The 17,948-nt window shown below is 41.6% G+C and overlaps 1 protein-coding gene and 1 pseudogene across 2 annotated transcripts in view; one reads left to right on the plus strand and one right to left on the minus strand.

Moving 5' to 3' along the window:
* MTMR2 (myotubularin related protein 2) overlaps window positions 1-17,948 on the plus strand; it is a 124,902-nt gene that overhangs the window by 55,143 nt on the left and 51,811 nt on the right. The gene's annotated exons all lie outside the window — the stretch shown is intronic.
* On the minus strand, window positions 2,913-3,793 carry LOC118837532 (annotated as a pseudogene).

Consider the following 17,948-nt stretch of genomic DNA (forward strand, 5'->3'; position numbering starts at 1 on the left):
GAATATCATGGCAGTTTTCCTTGATAATTTCTTGAAAGATGATGTCTAGGCTATTTTTTTGGTCATGGCTTTCAGGTAGTCCAATAATTTTTAAATTATCTTTCCTGGATCTATTTTCCAGGTCAGTGGTTTTTTCCAATGAGATATTTCACATTGTCTTACATTTTTTTCATTCCTTTGGTTCTGTTTTATAATATCTTGATTTCTCATAAAGTCACTAGCTTCCACTTGTTCCAATCTAATTTTTAAGGTGGTATTTTCTTCAGTGGTCTTTTGGACCTCCTTTTTATCCAGGTCTCATCAATTATCAGCTACCTTTTTGATATTTGAAGTTGGCTGTCCCATAGACATCTTAAATTCATTATGTTAGTCAATAGAGACAGCTGTGTGAAGTGTTAAGAGGTGTAAAGAAAGGCAAAACCAGAGTCCCAGCCCTCAAGGAGCTCACATTCTAATGTTTTCAAAGTAAAACTCATTATTTTCTCTACTCTAACCCTTCCTTCTTCCTAACTTTTTTATTAGAGTGGAAGGAACTATTACCCTCCCAGTCACCCAGATTCTATAACAAGGCTTGTTTTTTTTTCCCCTCTCTGTTTGCCTTTTTATGTCTCTCTTGAGTTTTGTATTTGAAGATCAAATTTTCCATTGAGCACTGGTCTTTTCAACAGGATGGTCTGGAATTCCCTTATTTCATTGAATGTCCATCTTCTTGCCTGAAAAATTTTGCTCAGTTTTGCTGGGTAGTTGATCCTTGGTTGTAGTTGAAACTCCTTTGCCTTACGGAATATCATATTCCAATCCTTCCTGTCTTTTAATGTAGAAGCTGCCAGTTCCTGTATGATTCTGACTCTAGTTCTGCGATATTTCAATTATTTCTTTCTGGCTGTTGGAGTATTCTGTTCTTGACCTGATAATTCTGGAATTTGGCTACAATATTCCTTGGAGTTTTCAATTTGGGATCTCTTTCAGGGGGTGATTGGTGGATTCTTTTTTTTTTTAAAATTAATTTCTTTATTTATTTTTAGTTTACCACACACGGTTCTACATAGTCTTGAGTTCCAGATTTTCTCCCCTCCCTCCCCCCTCCCTCCCCAAGACGGCATGGAATCTCATATAACTGTCATGTATAACTTCGCATTGAATTAATTTATGCACTAGTCAAGTCGTGGAGAAGAATTTTGACCAATAGAATGAATCATGAGAAAGAAGAAACAGAACCAAAACAAAAAAAAACCAACCCAAAAAAACAAAAGAGAAGCAAAAAAAAAGGCGATCATGTAGTGCGCCTCGATCTGTATTCAAACTTCACAGTTCTTTCTCTGAATGAAGATAGCGTTCTCCATCGTGAGTCCCCTGGAGTTGTCCTTGCCCCTTAGGTTGCTGAGAAGAGCGCAGTATGTCAGGGTTGGTCCTCACGGAATCCATATATCTGTGGCTGTGCACAACATTCTCCTGGCTCTGCTCCGCTCACTCAGCATTATGTCGTGTAGGTTTTTCCAGGTTGTTATGAAGTCTGCATCATCCCCATTTCTTATGGCACAATAGTATTCCATCACCTTCATATACCACAGCTTGTTCAGCCATTCCCCAATTGATGGGCATCCCTTTGATTTCCAATTCTTGGCTACCACAAAAAGAGCTGCTATAAATATTTTTGTACATATGGGTCCTTTTCCCACTTGTGTGATTTCTTTGGGATACAACCCTAGAAGTGGTATTGCTGGGTCAAAGGGTATGAACATTTCTATAGCCCTTTGGGCATAGTTCCAAACTGCTCTCCAAAATGGCTGGATCAGCTCACAACTCCACCAGCAATGCAACAATGTTCCAATTTCCTCACATCCTTTCCAGCATTTATCATTTTCCTGTTTTGTTATTTTAGCCAATCTGACAGGAGAGATGTGGTATCTAAGAGTTGTTTTGATTTGCATTTCTCTAATCAGTAGTGATCCAGAGCATTTTTTCATATGCCTGTAGATAGCTTTAATTTCTTCCTCTGAAAACTGCCTGTTCATATCCTTTGACCATTTCTCAATTGGGGAATGGCTTGTATTCCTATACATTTGGCTCAGCTCCCTGTGTATTTTAGAAATGAGGCCTTTATCAGAGTTGGTGGATTCTTTTAATGACTATTTTACCCTCTGGTTCTAGGACCTTGGGGCAATTTTCCTTGATGATTTCTTGGAAGATACTATCCAGACCCTTTTTTTTTTCATCATGGCTTTCCGGTTGACCAGTAATTCTTAGATTGTCTCTCCTGGATCTGTTTTCCAGGTCAATTATCTTTCTGATGAGTTATTTTACATTTTCTTCTGCTTTTTCACTCTTTAGATTTTGTTTGACTGATTCTTGGTGCCTCATAGAGTCATTAGCTTCTACTCGGCCAATTCTAATTTTTTTTTTCATGCAGAAGTCTTTGTTTTTGCTCTCTAGTCATCCTGCTGTCTGACCCACTTGAGAAACATGCACAGGAACCTTCTGAGCCCCCTCACCCCAGCAGCGGGAGGAGGGGCATGGGAGGGGGGAGGGGAGAAGCATCCTGGACCAAAGGGCCAAACGTGAGAGGTGGGGGACCTGGGGGAAAGGATGCATAGAAAGGGGGGCAGAGCCTGAGCAGAGGGCCCCCCCAGGGGGCAAAGGGAAGCCCCATCCCCCTGGTGAGAGGGCAGGCCAGGGCACAGGTTAGGCTGAAGTCCTTGTTCTGTGCAGATGTGCTGGGACATGGAGGGATTGGGCTCCCGGCTGGGACTCCCTCTGGACCTCTGGCTTTGGGGTTCAATCCCCTGGGTACAGGCCTCCAGGCAAGGTCTCCCCCACACCTCCCTCCCTCCCCATTCTACAGTCTGTTTAGCCCTGAAGTGGGGAGGTCAGGGGGAGCCTGATGGAGGTCAAGAGCCCACTGGGGCTGGGGGCTAGCGAAGGTCTTCCTTGTCCTCCTGGCTGGTCTTCTTGATGCGCAGAAGCATGGTGGTGAGCCACTGGTCCAGCCTTGAGATGGAATCATATTCCTTTACCAGCTCAATGTAGACATCCACATTCTGTTTTTTGTGGGCATCCAGGAGTTTTTTGACTAGCTTGCATTCTCGGGAATCAGAGAAAGCTGGAAATATCTCCTCATATTTATGTACGGCCAACTTGGCATTCAGCATGTCAGTGCAGAAGTGACACAGAGCGGCCTTGAAGAAATAGTCCTTTGCATTGTACTTTAGCAGGGGACTGTCCATGGCATTCATTTCCAACTGTTGTCTTGATGGCCTTCTGGTACTGCTCCAGCTGAGCGGCGTAGCCAGCCACCTTCAGCAGGCACTTGGCAGAGCTGTTGGACTCTTCCCCCTTGTAATAGTCTGCAGACTGCTCGCAATGAGCTATGGCCTTCTTGATGGTCCACCAGCTCCGTCTCATAGATTTCAGCAATGGAGATGTGGTGTTTGGCTGCGATTGTGAAGCGGCCCATGTCTGTGTAGATCTAGATAGCTCTCATCAAACAGTTAATAGCTTCTTGGGTGTCTGCTTTCTTGAAGGTGTTTCCCCCATCCACAAAACTGGTGGCTGCATCATGCTTGCTCTGAAGCTGGAGGTGCAGCTGGGCTGCCTGGTAGAATGCATTCCCAGCAGTGCTCCAGCTCTTGGCCATCTTGAACATATTTGCAGCTCTTGAGTAAACTTCACATGCCTCCTTGATTTTGGATGAGCCTCTGAAGAGACCGGAGAAGAAGGACTATGAGTTCTTGACCTTGCACTCTGCCTCGGCCAGCAGTGCCAGTGCCTCTGCGTCCTTGCCAGAGTTGTCCATGGTGGGGAAGAGGCTCGAGTCTCCGGGGCGGCCGGGCCTCGGAGGCACAGGACAGGGCAGAGCCAGGAAGCTACAACAGAGAGCGTCGATTCTAATTTTTAATAAATTGTTTTCTTTATTTATCTTCCGTACCTTCTTTTCCATTTGGTTAATTTTACTTTTTAAGAAGTAATTTTCTCCGGTTAGATTCTGAACCTCCTTAACCATTTCACCAATTTTACTTTTCAAAGATTTGTTCTCATCAGTGAATTTTTTTCCTAGTTTTTCTTTTGCTTCTCTAATTTGGTTTTTAAAATCCTCCTTGAGCTCATCCATGAATGCTCTTTGGCTTGAGACCAGTTCATATTCCCTTTTGAGGTTTCAGATGTGGGTATGGTCCTCTTCTGAATTCATATTTTGATCTTCTCTGTCCCCATAATATGGTTCAGTGGTCTTTTTTTACTTTTCTAGATTCCTTCTTCATGTTGGTTGCTTTTTTCCTGGTTTTTTAAGTGTATGTCTGCTTCTGGGGCCCAGGGGACTCTGTCCCAAGCTTCTTGGACTGCAAATTGGGGGGCCTGGTTACTGGCTTTGTGTGCTGTGGCCTCTGGTTTTGTCAGCTAGAGGCTGTTTAGTGCTGTTGCTCACCTGGTGCTGAGCTGGAGTTGACTGGTGTGTGCTAAGGATCGAGGCCCAGTGAGGTCTTTCTGAGTTTCCCCCGGGGGTCACTGTGTGAGGTGTGGGGGAGGAGTGGTCTGGCTACTGGAAGTCTCTTTTTCCCCCAGGGATGCGTTATGGCATGGGTGGTTTCAGCCATTGTCTGCCCTGGTGTCTGCCAATTCTCCTGGCTGTGCAAAGGCAAGCCTGGGGTCCTGGTGTTGGCACTTGCCAGCTCCACCCCACTGGGACTCAGGAACTCTGGCTGGTCTGCCAAGGTGGGGCCTGCTGGGATGGCTCCATTCCTGCACTAGTCTCCTTCCACCACCACAAGATAGGCTGTTTCTCTAACCTCCTGAGCTATAAGATTACTGAACCTCCACTTCTGGCTCCTCTATTCCAGGGTTTCTTCTAGGGCAGTATTCCCTAGGTTTATTCAAGGGAGGGATGAGAGTTGTTTTACCTGGTCATCATGACTTCCGGAAGTTCAAGAAGGTGAGTTTCATCCCTTTAGACTGTGGGCTGAAAGCCTCAGGAGTAGCTTCTGCCTTGGCCACAGGGTCTGTGCTGCTGCCTCATGTAGCTCTGACAGATTGCTGTCCTGGGCTGAGAGGCCTGGGGATCCCCACTGCAGCTGGTAGTTCAGCCCTGGGCCTGCTCCCGCTCTTGGTTTTGTTCTTTGCTCTCTCAGCCTGCTTTACTGTCTGAGTTCTGCTGCTGCTCCTGTTCTGGTGTGGTTGGGTACAGTTCCCCACGCCCGTTGCACTCTCACCCCGCAGATCCGTCCAGTCGACCCTGGGGACTCTCCTGGGCTTGAAGTCTGCCATACTCAGTCTCCTAGTGTCTTCTACCTCTAAGATCTGCTCAGATTCACTTTTTTAGAGGTATCTGACAGAGTTTGTAAGAGAGCTCCAGTAAATTGCTGTTTTCACGCCACCATCTTGGCTCCTAGTCACCCAGATTCTAAACTGGTTTTCTCATTCTCACTCATCCCATATATCTAATCTATTGTCAAAGGTGGTCATTTCTACCTTTGTAACATCTCCTATTAGTTCCCCTTCTCTCCACTCACATAGTCACCACTCTAGTACCCGATTCTTATTACCTCAGGGCTAGATTATTGTAATAGACTTTTAATTGGTCTCCTGCCTCAAGTTTCTTCTCAATTCATCTTCCATTCAGCTGCCAAAGTGATTTTCCTAAAGTGTAGTCTGATTATGTCAACCTTCCTCCTTGCTTCTGCTCCCAGTGTCTCTTAGGCTCAGGATCCTGGTCTGTCTCCATCAGGAACAGAGGAGAAATGGCAGTCAGGATGGCAGTGGTGCTGGTGTGACTTGTGGTTGCTTATTACCTCAGAATCAAATATAAAATGCTGTTTGGCTTTTAAAGCAGTTCCCAACTGGCCCCTTTCCTACTTTCTTACACTTAGACTCTGTGATCTCACTACACTGGTGTATTTGCTATTCTTTGTACACAACAGTATGCCTTCTGACTCTTCACCTTTTCACTCTTTCCTTGTGCCGGGAATGCTTTCCATTGACCTTCTGACTTCCCTAGTTTCCTTCAAGACTCATCTCAAATCCCACCTTTGGTAGGTTGTCTTTTCAACCTTTCCCTAAGATATTACTTCTATCTATATGGTTTCAATCTTGTACTTACAGAATCATTTGCATATTATCTTTCCTATTAGAATGTGAGCTCCTTGTAGGTAGAAACCATGATTTTACCCTTGTTTGTATCTCCAACTCTTAGGATAGTGCCTAGAAAATAGTAAATACTTAATATATATTTGTTGACTGACTTAATCATCTATTATATAAAAAGTGCTGTGGCTCTGTTCTAGGTGTTGGGGATACAAAGATAAAAATTATATTGATCCTTCTAAGTGGTTTAAGGTCTGCTTGTGTGTTGGGGCAGGGTGGGAAGAAGTGATGCTGACATGTACAAAGCTGGGCATAATAAAATTTAGGGGCTGAAGGAGCAAAGGAGAAATACAGACAGTGTCCTATGAAAATTTAATGAGGGAGAAAATACTTGCACCTGACAGGGACAGACAATCAATCAATACATGAACAAACATTTATTAAAAGCCTTCTTTGTGCCAGTAGAAAGGTACATTTAGGTTTGATATAAGGGAAAGTTTCCTATCAGTTAGTTATGCAAAGCAAAAATGAGTTGTACCCTTCTCCTTTGCAGCCCCCAACCACACTATAGAGATTTTTCCTCACTAGTGGTCTTCAAGTAAAATCTGTATGACCATTTATTAGGGATGTTGTTGAAAGATTCTTGGTCAGGATCAGGTTGAATTATATGGCCTCTGAATCTCCTTCTCGCCCTGTGGCTTTGTGATTCTGTGTTCATTCCAGTTGTGGGTTGGGGGAAGGTGCGGGGGAGATAGTAGTGATGGTAAAGGGCTGGGTGAGAGAGGCTCTCCATGAATTCCCAGATTCAGGATATGGCATTTCAAGCCGGGGAACAGCAAGTAGTTAAGTTTGGCTGGAATATAGAGTGGTGAAGGGGAATCATATAAAATAACACTAGAAAGGTTGGTTGGATTCATATTGTAGATGGCTTTAAATGTCAGGTTAGGGAATTTGTATTTTATCTTAGATGTGGTCAGACCTCTGGTTCAGGAAGATGATTTTGGTAGTTTTGTAGGGGATGAATTGGAGAGGAGAGCAGCTTGGAGATAGGTGGACCAAGAAGCTTTATGGTAGAGGTATCATGTGTAGAGAGAAGGGGACAGATGCAAGAGATGTGAAGATTGAATCGACATACATGGCAGCTGTTTGGATATGTAGTTATAACTTCCTATTTCTAGCCTTTAGGTAGAAGACCTCTAGTGAGGAGAAACTCACTATTTCCCGAGGCTTCCCATGTACTTTGAGAAAGCTTTTACTGTTAGCAAGTGTTTCCTTATGTTGAATGGACATCTGCCTCTGTTCCCCGCCCCCCTCCCCCCCCCCCCCCCATTTTCATAGTTCTGCCTTTTGGAGCCAAGCAGAAAAAGTGTCCTCCTTTTTTTACCTGTAATCCTTCTTTTGGTCCTTCAGATACTTAAAAAACTACTCACGTAATATTTCCAAGTCTTCTTCAGATTAAACACTCCTAGTTCCTTCACCTAATGCTCATATAACATGGTTTTGAGAATCCTCACTAATTTGGTTGTTTTGAATGCTCCCTAGTTTGTCAGTATCCTTCCTAAAATATGATATCCTAGATTCATCACAGAGTTCCAGTTGTGCTCTGATCTGTACACATTAGAACAGGACCGTTGCCTCCTTCATTATGCACTGTGTCCGTTTTAAAACAGCTTGCTAGGTAGTATTGGCATTTTTTCATGCCTGAGTCATATTGACTCAGTTCTAGTCAATTAAATCTTAAGATTTTTTCACACAAACTGTATTATTTTTCCCATCTCAAACTGGTCCAGTTTTATTTTTTCAACCCAAGTGTAGGACTTTACATAAAGCCCAGTGAAATTTCAGTATTATTACATATATCTCATTGTCCAAATCCATACAGATATTTTTGGACCCTGACCCTACCATCCACTCTGTTACCTGTTCCTCTCAGCTCTACATCACTAGCCCTGTAGCTTAAGTACACTGACTAATTAAATACACTGGCTGGGGAATTTCACTGTCTTACCACTTCAGCTCCTTTCTCTCTGCATGTCTCTGTTGTGCTGCTTTTTCTTTTCCTCTGACAGGAGAGAGGAAGGAAGACATTCCAGTTATCATAAAGTCATAGAATTTTAGAGCTGGAAGGGACCTTAAAGATCATTTATTCCAATCCCTTCATTTTACAGAGAAGGAAGATGAAGCCAAGGGAAGCTGAAGGACTTGCCTAAAGTGACACCAACAGTAAAGTAACAGAGCTGGAACTAGAACTCAGGTCTCTTGTTTTAATCTTGTAAATGTATTTTAAGGCCAATACTCTAGTACTATTTCTGTTACAGAACAGCCTTGAGAGGAAAAGCCTTAGCACACATGAACCCATTGAACAATGAGTAGACATTTCTTCTGAAGTGAATGTTGTGTATTGGGATTGGGTAGGTGGAGTGGGGCAAAACTTTAGAGGACTTTGAAAGGTTGATGTGTTGGGAATTGATTTGTTAGGTAATGGGAACCCATGGTAAACTATTGAACATAGGATCAAGACTTGAAAAGGTCTTAAGATATCATCTATTCCAGTGCTTTCATTTTTACAGACTCATTATACAGACTCAGACCTAGAAAGGCTAAGTGACTGAACCTAAAGTCAACAAGGTGAAAGGTTTTTGATTCACATTTAAAGCCCTTCATAAAGTGGCTCCAGACTATATTTCTAAGTCGATCACTTACAGTCTTACATAGTCTAGTTCCAGCCAAACTATCCTTCTTACAGTTCTTCTGTTCCTTCTTATATGACATTCCATTTCCTGGCTCCATGACTTTGCAAAGACTTTCCTACATGCCTAGAATGCTTTCCCTTCTCACTTTCCCTTCTCTTCTCTACCTTTTGGAATGTCCAGGTCCTTTCGGGGCTTGGCTCAAGTACTATCTCTTTCAAGAATTCTTTCCTGATTCCTTTCTACCCCCTTGCCCTTACCTTTCTCCGTATTTGAATATAACCTATATTTACTTATCCATGAATATGTTCTATATTCCCATTAGAATGTAAGTGTCTGATTTAGGTCATGGAATATCTTAAAAAAATTTTTTTTTTCAATTAACATCCCAAATATCTAGGAAAATGGTAGAACAAAGGGGTGGGGTGCTCAAGGATAGAGGAGAGTATTAATTATAGAGAGTGATAATTATAGAGCTGAGATCACAAAAGTTGAAAAATGATGCCAGTTCAGGGGGGGGGTCATGGTGAGAATAAAAATTTAAATATTTTTAGGATTGAGGCAGGAGAGAGAGATGGCAAGACAGGAGGTTGTGATCAGAATGGCGAATTTCGGAATTTAGATACTAAAAGTAGAATGCTTATTTGGATAATGAGATGAAGGGTAATATGCTCATCATTTTGTGTGGCTTTAGGTATAGGTCAAGAGAGTTGATCAGTTTGAACCAAGAATCTAGACTCTTTGAGGGGATGTCCATATGTGCATTAAAGTCTCTAATTACGTGGGCAAGTATTGGAAAGGTGAACAAGACTGTGAGCTAGATGTTGACTTGAGGAAGGAGGCACTGTGACTTGGAGGCCAGTAGATGTCTGTAACCAGGATTTTTTGCTGTAGCTAGGTATTTCTAGACCTATGTCAAATAATAGTAAGAAGGAGGCCTCCTTGCTTTAGTAATGAACTTAAACTGGTGGGAAAGTTTCTAGTATTTCTCCATTGCGCATAAGGGTAGCTTTTAGTTTTAGATATATACTTTTGATCATATTAAAGAAGGATCCTTCCATGCTCATGTATTTTAGGCTTTTTTAAACAAATGATTGTGGTATTGCCAAAGGCCTTTTCTGTTTCTATTATTAATAAAAGTATAATTTTTGTTTTTTTTATAAAAATATATTTAAAAACATGTTGTTTTTCAGCTGTTGAATGATCTATTCATGGTATGAATTGGATTTGGTCTCTATAGTGTTTCAATGTATGTAGTTGCTATGGTTTTTCATTATTCCAAGCAAGAATTATAATGAAGGGAACATTTTCTATGTTCCTTCTGCTTCAACAGACTCTCACATTCCTTGCCGTGTCTTTCACAGATAAAATATTAAACTTTTCTACTGAAACATTCTAGCACTTCTCTGATTCCGAAATACAGATGTCATTCATTTAAGCTATATTTACTTTAGAATGAACAATATTGTAGTTCTTTTGCTATTTTTTCAATAGCCACTGCTGGGAAAAAAAAAAGTATTCATGGATTTTTGAATTTTATTCATAAAGCTCTCCTAGTAATATTTTTAAAAGTTATACAAAATAATGCTTTTATAGGTAAGTCCTATAGTATTGATGATTGTTACCATACTGGGCTAATTCACGTGGAAAATGTGTCTCTTTGGCATGAGAAAAGATTCGTGAAAGGAAAAAACTTGATCTAAATGAGAATATTTCTTAAAAGGCATTTATAAGAGTAACGTATCCATTAGAGTTGTCGTTACTGGACCTATTTTAAGGTTCATAGTTAAGTATCTTGAAAACAGTATGATTGAGTTAAGTTTAATGGTCAGATGCTCTTGAATATTATCTTTTCTGGCATAAATTATAGCTAAATAATGTAACAATGAAAATTTGGCTTGTATGATAATTATTAATATACTTGTCTTATTCTCCCTCTCCCAATTTTGCTTTTTCTTTCAAAGGAATCATCATTTTCCCTATCATGCAAATCATCTTTGACTCTTCCCTTTTCTTTGCCTTTCTTTCCCATCTAGTAATAATAATTATTGGGATTTGTATAGCATTTTAAGACTTGCAGAACACTTTACATACATTGTCTTAATTGAGTTTCATAAAAACCAATTGAAGTAGGGGTGGAGCCAAGATGGCGGCTGGTAAGCACGGACTAGAGTGAGCTCCGTACCCGAGTCCCTCCAAAAACCTATAAAAATGGCTCTGAACCAATTCTAGAACGGCAGAACCCACAGAACAGCAGAGGGAAGCAGGGCTCCAGCCCAGGACAGCCCGGATGGTCTCTGGGTGAGCTCTATTCCACACGGAGCTGGGAGCTGGGAGCTGGGAGCTGGGAATGGAGTGGAGCAGAGCCCAGCCTGAGCGGCGTGGACGATCCAGACCAGAAGCTGGGCGGAGGGGGCCCTAGTGCCCTGAATATGTGAGCTGCAGCAGTTACCAGACCCCTCGACCCACAAACACCAAAGACTGCGGAGAAGGTTAGTGGGAAAAGCTGCGGGAGTGGAAGGAGTTCGCAGTTCGGCTTCCAGCCCCGGGGGCAGCGGAGGTGGGGCAGCTACAGCTGTTGTTACTTCCGGCTCCAGGCCCACCTGGTGGGAGGAATTAAGTGGCGGATCACAGCAGGGGTGCACAGCCTGCCGAAGATCTGAGTCCAGTCTGGACTGGGGGTCCTTGGGGAAGGAGGAGTGCGGCTCTGACAGAGCTGGCACCTCCCCCCCAAATGTAGAACATAGAACTCTGTAATCTACAAGCAGTCATACCCCACTGAAAAACTCAAGGGTCAAGTTAGTTGGTTGGGAATATGGCCAGGCAGTGAAAACGCGCCCAGATTCAGTCTCAGACTTTGGATTCTTTCTTTGGTGACAAAGAAGACCAAAACATACAGCCTAAAGAAGACAACAAAGTCATAGAGCCTACAACAAAAGCCTCCAAGAAAAACATGAACTGGCCCCAGGCCATAGAAGAACTCAAAAAGGATTTGGAAAAGCAAATTAGGAGAAGTAGAGGAAAAATTGGGAAGAGAAATAAGAAGGATGCGAGAAAACCATGAAAAACAAGTCAATGACTTGCTAAAGGAGACCCAAAAAAATACTGAAAAATACACTGAAGAAAACAACACCTTAAAAAACAGACTAACTCAAATGGCAAAAGAGCTCCAAAAAGCCAATGAGGAGAAGAATGCCTTGAAAGGCAGAATTAGCCAAATGGAAAAGGAGGTCCAAAAGACCACTGAAGAAAATACTACTTTAAAAATTAGATTGGAGCAAGTGGAAGCTAGTGACTTTATGAGAAATCAGGATATTATAAAACAGAACCAGAGGAATGAAAAAATGGAAGACAATGTGAAATATCTCCTTGGAAAAACCACTGACCTGGAAAATAGATCCAGGAGAGATAATTTAAAAATTATTGGACTACCTGAAAGCCATGATCAAAAAAAGAGCCTAGATACCATCTTTCAGGAAATTATCAAGGAGAACTGCCCTGATATTCTAGAGCCACAGGGCAAAATAGAAATTGAAAGAATCCATCGATCGCCTCCTCAATAGATCCCAAAAAGAAATCTCCTAGGAATATTGTTGCCAAATTCCAGAGCTCCCAGATCAAGGAGAAAATGCTGCAAGCAGCCAGAAAGAAACAATTTGAGTATTGTGGAAACCCAATCAGAATAACCCAAGATCTGGCAACTTCTACATTAAGAGATCGAAGGGCTTGGAATGCGATATTCCGGAGGTCAATGGAGCTAGGATTAAAACCTAGAATCACCTACCCAGCAAAACTGAGTATCATGTTCCAAGGCAAAATATGGACTTTCAATAAAATAGAGGACTTTCAAGCTTTCTCAGTGAAAAGACCAGAACTGAATAGAAAATTTGACTTTCAAACACAAGAATCAAGAGAAGCATGAAAAGGTAATCAAGAAACGGAAATTGCAAGGGACTTACTAAAGTTGAACTGTTTTGTTTACATTCCTACATGGAAAGATGATGAGTATGATTCATGAGACCTCAGTATTAGGGTAGTTGAAGGAAATATGCATGTATATATATGCATATATATATGTTTATGTATATATATAAGTGAATGTGTATGTATGTATGTATCTATATGTATATGTATGTATGTGTATGTATGTGTAGATATATATATGTAAAAGAGAGAGAGCAGACACAGGGTGAGTTGAGGATGAAGGGAAGATAGCTAAAAGAAATAAAATGAAATTAAGGGATGAGAGAGTAACATACTGAGAGAGGGAGATAGAGAGAGATAGAATGGGGTGGATTATCTCGCATAAAGGTGGCAAGAGGAAGCAGTTCTATGGGAGGAGGGGAGAGGGCAGGTGAGGGGGGAATGAGTGAACCTTGCTCTCATCAGATTTGGCCTGAGGGGGAATACCATACATACTCAGTTGGGTATCTTACCCCACAGGAAAGAAGAGGGAGGAAGATAAAAAAAAAAATAAAAGGCGGGGGGATGATGGAGTGGAGGGCAGATGGGGGTGGAGGTAATCAAAACAAACACTTTGGAAAGGGGACAGGGTCAAGGGAGAAAATTCAATAAAGTGGGATGGGTTGGGAAGGAGCAAAATGTAGTTAGCCTTTCACAACATGAGTATTGTGGAAGGGTTATACATAATAATACATGTGTGGCCTAGGTTGAATTGCTCAACTTCTTAGGGAGGGTGGGTGGGAAGGGAAGAGGGAAGGGAATTTGGAACTCAAAGTTTTAAAATCAGATGTTCAAAAACAAAAAAAGTTTTTGTATGCAACTAAAAAATAAGATACACAGGCAATGGGGCGTAGAAATTTATCTTGCCCTACAAGAAAGGAAGGGAAAAAGGGATGAGAGGGGAGGGGGGTGATAGAGGGGAGGGCTGACTGGGGAACAGGGCAACCAGAATATAAGCCATCTTGGAGTGGGGGGGGAGGGCAGAAATGGGGAGAAAATTTGTAATTCAAACTGTTGTGAAAATCAATGCTGAAAACCAAATATGTTAAATAAATAAATTGCATTTAAAAAAAAAAAAGTTAGGTGGCAAAATGGAATAGAACACTGGGCTTGGAGTCAGGAAGACACGAGTTCACATCTAGCCACAGACCCTTACTAGTTGTATCACCCTGAGTAAGTCATACCTCCTTCTCCTTCAGTTATCCTCATGGGGATAAAAATGGTACCTACCTCCCTGGATTATTGAGAGGCTTCAATGAGATAATATTGGTAAAATGCTCTGCAAATCTTACAGCACTATATAAATAAATAAGGTAGACATTTATATGTAAAGATGTAAATAAATATTATTAAAGCTGTGTGATCTAATATGGAAATGTTTTACATGATTGTACATATATACCCTAAATCAAATTGTTCACTGTCTTAGGGAGGGGGGAAGGGAGGGAGGCAGAAAATTTGGAACTCAAAAATTTTTAAAAATGAATGTTACAAATTGTATTTACATGTAATTGGAAAAAATAAAATACTATATATTTAACAAATAAAAAGGTAAAAAAAAAAACAAACCAATTGAAGTAGATAATACAGCTATTAACTTTCCCATTTTAATGATGAGAAAACTGAAGATCATGACCATCTGTGGTCATAGGACTGATAAATGCCAGGCATTATTCAAATTCAGTTCTTTGTGATTTCAGTTCTAGTAATTTATATATTACATGATACTACTTGTGATATTTAACCAGGGCCAAGATCTGTTACTTTTTCCTTGTTAATAATGTTCATATCCATTTTACTTTTTCATCTTTACTGGCATATCCTTACTATAGGGCTCTTAAGACAAAACTTCCTTGAACTATTGCAAGTTTCCCAGTTGGTAGCTCTACCTCTAGATCATCCTTCATTTACAAAACCATCAAGTCCAGCTTCTTACAATACCCTACTCAATCTTTAAGATTTGCAAAACACTTTACCATTAATATCATCTTTGATCCTCACAAAAACCCTGGGAGGGAGATGCTACTATTATCCCTATTTTATAGATTAGGAAACTGAGGCAGGTGGAAGTTAAATGACCGGCCCAGGTCACAGAGCTAGTGTTTGAGGATGTATTCAAACTCATTTCTTCCTCCAGGTCCCAGCACTCTATCCATAGGAGTGTATGAGGTGGTATTTAAATCCATATCCTTCTGTTGCAATTGCTTTTGCCAAAGTTACTAATGATTTCTTTTAAAATTTCAATATCCAGTAGCTTTTTCTCAGTTCTCATTCTCTTTGACCTCTCTACAGCCTTTGACAAGGTTGATCTCTTTCCCTCCTCTTTGAGACTTCTGTCTAGGTTTTCAGGACACCACTCTCTGCTGGTTCTCTTTCTAACTATCTGGTTGCTCTTTCTCTGGATACTTTTCGAGATCACATCCTCTGTGTCCCTCAGGGTTGTGTCCTGGGCTGTCTTCTCTTTTCCCTCTACAGTACTTCACTCATTGACCTCATCAGCTCCCATAGATTTAACTACCGTATCTATGTTGATCATTCTCAAATCTACCTATCCTTCCCCACCCTGTCTTCTTGCATATCCAGCTGCCTTTCAGACATCTCAAACCAGATGTCCAGTGGACATCTTAAATTCAGTTATGTCCAAAATGGAACTCATTATCTTTTCCCTTCAACCCTCTCCCTCCTACCTTCGCTCTTACCATAGAGGGCAACACAATCCTCCAGGTCCATCAGTGAGTTGGGGGGTAGTGTCTACCCCAAGCATATAAAGACTTTTCTGGTGTAATGAGAACAGTTTGTTCCCACAACCATGAAGGTGGCTGAAGCAGGCATTATGGAGCACTTTGGAACTTGGTTAGACATTGAAGACACCAAGGTCTTCTACGACATCCCAAAAGCCATTGCCAGTTGTTTTGACTTTCGTCTTGCCACTGGACTTTGATGACTGGAAGAGGGAGTGAGGTTGATGACTTTGTGCCACTCTGTCTCACTTAAATCCAGTTTTTGCATGAACCAAAAGCTGTCACCATAGCATCCTACCTCGGAGTCCTGTGGCAGTGGGCAACTGGGAAAGCAGCAGGTGCAGTTACACTGGGAGCTGCAGTCACAAGCCTGCACGCAGGTGGCCCAGGCTATAGAATCATCTTCTCACTGGATTGAAGCAGCAGTGGGATTTGGCAGTCCCCTGGGTGTCTGAGCAGCCCTTTTTAAAGGACTGCACCACTCATCTTCTGGCATGAGGAAGGGGCTAGAAAAAGTGCCCTAAAAATTGTCTGCTTCACCAAACCTAACACTGGACTGCATATTGCAACAGGAAGGGATCCTACTCTGTGGTTGAAACACAAAAAAAGTGCAGAAACTTTGGCAAAGGTGATTCCACTCACCATTGGTACATGGAGTGCGCACATGTTAATGGACAACATGAAATCCAGTAGACCTGAAAGACAAACAGCTTTTGTTGTAAGAGTACTCAGCAGGTATCATATCCAAATAGCAGCCCTGATTGAAACAAGGCCGGCAAGTGAAGGCCAACTTACCAGAGTCAGAGCTGGATACATGTTTTTCTGGAGCGGCTACAGAGATGGGAGCCCCATGAAGCTGGTGTAGGTTTCACAAATGAAACTAATCTGATCAATGAGCTTGTTTGCCTCCTAAAATGAGTGAACATCAGGCTCATGACAATGCAGTTGCCAGCTGCGGGAAAGTGCCGCACTGCTGCCATCAGTGTGAATACTCCCCCTGTGACAAGATCTGGTGAGCTCAAAGAGAAATCTGTGAAGACCTGGAGACCCCCATCATCAGTGTGCCAAAAGAGGACATTCTTTTAATTCTGGGTGACTTTATTGCCAGAGTAGGCACAGACTATCAGACATGGCAGGGAGTCCTTGGGAGGAATGGAGTCAGAAACAGCAACAGAAAGGGTTGCTTGCTGCTGAAGATTTGTGCTTCTCATGACTTTCTCATCACTAACACTATCTTCTGTTTATGTAAACACAATAAAACTTAATGGCTGCACTCCCACAGCCAGAGGTTCCCAAAGTGGGCAGTATCACCCCCTGGGGGGTGCTGGAACCATGGTAGGGGCAGTAGTAGCCTTGGGTGCAATTGGTGGGCATTGAATAAAAATAAGGGGGTGGTGGAAGCATAAGGAAAGAAGAGAAGATAAGAAAATTTTGAAAAACTGTTCATACATGTTTCCAAGTGTTGGCAGGTGAGCGTGTCTTGCATTGTCAGGAAGTTCAGCATGCGTCAGCAGGAATATGTGTGTGTAATGACTTGTTTACAATATGATACTATACAGTTACATGATGCAATATTGTGTTGTCAAAATTTCAATGCAGGAAAAAACCCACCAATTTATAATAAATTGTTAAATTTAAAATGTCATTTAAAAAAAAAAACACCTCATTTCTTTTGAAATGACACAAATTTAAAAAAACTTTAGAGGGTTAAAGAAAGTAGATTTCCAGGGGGGCACTGAGTAATTTTTTTTTTGAAAAGGGGTCACTGTGCCAAATAACCTTGGGAACCTCTGCTTTGCTGCAAACATTAGCATTTAATAGGTTGTATCATTGTAAGGAGAAGAGACAGATGGGATGTGAGAGTAACAAAGGTGATATGTGGTGCAGTGTGCTAGCCTGATCAACAAAAGTGGCAGCCCCAAGGGAAGATGACCACCAGAAGACTTAATGTCAACAAAGAAGATCTCTTCTCTGAGCTGGAACAGTTTTCTGCTAACTTGAAGGGAAAGTTGAGCCAACACATAGTTGGCAACAGTGAAGCAGAAAAGGAGTAGGTAGGTTTCAAAAATTTGGTGTACTGCACTGTATTTACTTATCTGGACCAGAACACTTTCAAACATCAAGATTAATTTGATAAAAATGCTGAAGACATTCAGAAGCTGCTAAATGAAAAATGAGAACTCCATAGGGTTTACCAGTAGGACAGTTTGTCCATCTCTAAGAAGGCTGTATTTAACTCCATGAAAAGTAAAGTGCAAGCAAACTTAGGGAGATGAAATATTCTTGGCTCAGTAAGAAGGCAGGTGAAATTCAGTTATACTTTGATAGTAACAATCCAAAGCACTTTTATGATGCCCTGAAGACTATTTCTGGGTCTAAGTCATGGTGCATCTCAACTACTCAGCACTGATGGAGCCATATTTATTAGTGATAAAAACATGATCCTAGAGAGACGGGCTGAACACATCCATAATGTTCTCAA

The sequence above is a fragment of the Trichosurus vulpecula genome, chromosome 2, assembly GCF_011100635.1.
Source record: "Trichosurus vulpecula isolate mTriVul1 chromosome 2, mTriVul1.pri, whole genome shotgun sequence".
NCBI lineage: Eukaryota > Metazoa > Chordata > Mammalia > Diprotodontia > Phalangeridae > Trichosurus > Trichosurus vulpecula.